The sequence below is a fragment of the Condylura cristata genome, unplaced genomic scaffold (assembly GCF_000260355.1).
Source record: "Condylura cristata isolate star-nosed mole 26May11 unplaced genomic scaffold, ConCri1.0 scaffold00012, whole genome shotgun sequence".
In the NCBI taxonomy this organism is placed as follows: Eukaryota; Metazoa; Chordata; class Mammalia; order Eulipotyphla; family Talpidae; genus Condylura; species Condylura cristata.
Window position 1 is genome coordinate 13456790 of NW_004567113.1, and position 3234 is coordinate 13460023.

Consider the following 3234-nt stretch of genomic DNA (forward strand, 5'->3'; position numbering starts at 1 on the left):
TATATATATATAAATCACATCATGCCGTTTTGTTTAAATTCTAAAGTGGCTTCCCACCAAACTTGGAATACAATTCCCTTTAGTGTGGTCCCGAGTTCTAACAATCCACCTTCTGCCCATTTCTCTGAGCACTTCCAGGCACTGGCCTTAATTCCCGAAAGACCAGATTTTGCCTAGATCTTTATTACACAGTTCCATCCACAAGGAATTCTTCCCTCGTTTCCCCTCCATCTAACCATTCAGATTAGTTACCATTTTGACAAGCCCCCTCTACCCCCTCCAACAACCATGCTGTCCCATTTTTCCTGCACATCACTTAGTGGTATCTAACCTTTTTGGTCATTGCTCACTATTTATTGATCACCTCCTCTAATAATGTATGTATCACAGGAGCAAAGACTTTGTCACCTACAGCAGATCCAGGGCATATTGTAGATATTACATATTTGAAAGAATAACAGGATTAAAATCTGCAAGGAAGGTAAATATTACTTTATTAGTCATTCTAATGTATGAGCAAAAAAACCACACAAACTGTTATTTTTTTTTTTAAAGACTTATCCATTTATGCACACAAGCCAGAGGTGTAGGGGGTGACAGATCTACTGAAATACACTGCTGAGGGGAGCAGCAGGCTGGTTAGGAGAGGTCTGCTGCATCGTGGATCTCCTGAAGTGGGATTGAACTCATGCTGAAGTGACTTTAGCTTCTTAGTGCTGTGCTTTAACCAGCTGCATCACCAGGGAGGACCCCACAAGCTATTAATTTTTAAAGAACCAGTCTCATTTTTCTCTTAACTCCAGTTACCTCTTAGCTCTATCTGCAGTTTCTGGTGGCCTCACTTGCTAAAGTCACTTGAGAAACATCACCATCTACTGGGCACTGACAGCTATGCACTGTAACTCTCCACCTTTCCTGTGCAACTACAAACCTGACAAGTTAGGTTTAGCAAGTAGGTCCAGACTTCTAGAAGGCCCAACAAGTTCAGCCACTCCAAAACTGCTGAGAAGGTTAGAGAATTCCCCTTGTCTTAAGGATTTGATTCTAAGAAGCCAACGTGAGTTTTGACTCAAGGTTAGAAATCAGTGCCAGAGTGGGAGAGAGCACAACTAAGATCAGTCTGGATCGATAAATAGGAACCAACAAAGCCAAACTGAGAATTTTGTCCACTGGGTTTTCTGTAAACAAGATGCTGAGATGAGTTTTTCTTCCTTGTCTTAAGGGCCATAAATTTATCTGAATGAAATTCTACTTCCTCCTTACTTTCCAGGCAATTTTTCTCCATTTGTATCTCAATTTCGTCCTAGGATTCTTTCCCATCACATTAATTGAAAATTAGTTTCTTAGGATCCAATACTCCACTCACTTTCTCCTTCCCTTTACATTTCACTTTGAAAAATTAAATCTGACATTGCAACTTTCTCTTAATTCTTGAATCTATTATCCTGTCCTCCAATGCTTAATATAATAAGCCAGCTTCTTGTACCCTTATAATTATAGCTAACAAGTGTCATTTGCTGTAGACTGTGTCCCCCTCAAAATATGTACATTGAAATCTATCCCCCCCAAGGTCATGGTATTTGGAAGGGGGGCATTTAGCAGTCCTCATAAATGGGATTATGCCTTACAAGAGCTCCAAGAAATTTCTTCCACCCCTTTTGCTGACTGAGGTTATAATGAAAAGATTCTGAGAAAAGGGACATTTGCCAGCACTTTGATCTTGGATTTCTGTGCATCTAGAACTGTGAGAAATAAAATGTGTTGTTCATAAACTGCTCTGGTCTCTGGTATTTTGTCATAGCAGCCAAATGAACTAAAACACTGCTCCATTTCAGTTCTCTGCTGGGTACATACTAAGCACCTCTTTTTCCTTAATTTCCTTTCTAATCTATACCCTGGGGCATAATCTCTCATTTCTTCCTTTTTCAACTATTTTCTTGACTATCAAGGGACATCTTTGCTGTCATCTTCTCATGAACTTTATCAGAAATTGTATGAAGCTCATCTTTGTACAAATGTGTGGTTTACAAGCATTTACAAATTACTCCCATGTCTAAGATTTACTTAAAACTCATTTCCCTTTTTCGACGCTAGTATATTTTGTAGAACACAGATTTCTTAATTAGTTACTAAGATAAAAACTGTGAACAAAAAACCTTTCATTTCCATCCTCTCATATTTGCGATGTTATTCCTTCCTTTAATCTAAGCATCTCCAGAATTATTCCTTTAGGGTCATTAGGGGAATGATTAATTAAGATAATAATTGCCTCCCTCAAGTAATATCTTACATACCTTAAATATATATTTCAAGAATCTAAAAAAAATCCACTTACATCCTGAATGCTTATTATATGAATGAAATAACCACTGACATGATTAGCCACATATAACTCAAATAGTCAATGATTTTCCACTGGCATGCAATTAAAACACACACACACACACACACACACACACACACACACACACAACTAAAGCAAAACAAATTCTTATTCTTTCACTGTCTCTAGTGTTTCTCTTGCTAGTAGTAGTGTGGCATAATTCAGGGACTTCATAAAACTGAGTGAAGAAATGTTTTTATTAATCACAGCATAAAATTAAATGACATCCTACTGGAACTAAACTGGATAAATAATGCTGTTATAAAATGTACCTTTCTCAATCCATTTCAAAAGAAAATTATTAAAAGGGTTATTCTAGGTCTGGTTTCAGTAAACTTTTCTTTTTCTTAGTATAGCGCAATCAACATATATTCTCAAACTGTGCTAAGAAACGGTGAGAAAGGCAAGTATAAAATCTCTACTATCAACTGGCAGAATGAGGACTCTTGCTAAACCTTAGGAACTATATTTCTCTTCTAGCTGTTACACCAGTGTAACTTTTTCATTAATAAGGCAACTAAATGCTTGCTGAGGGTAACACAATGGCCAGCAAGTTCCAATAACAGACAGTTGATTGATCAAGACTCAAATGAGTTTCCTCTTCCAATTTTGTTCTTTTGGAACACAAACAGGTATCTCTGTCTTTTGTATGTAGGGAGGCTAATGTTTTGAAATGCAGCTACTGTCATCTTCTAACTCACAAAAAGGGTTGTAAATTATTGTCAGAAATAAGTCTTTAAAATCTTCCAGTTTTTAAAATAATGTCTTAAGACCAACCTTTCCATTTTGGTCCACAACTTGATAAACATATTTGACCTATAGTGTAATGATTTCTTCTACCAATAACATAT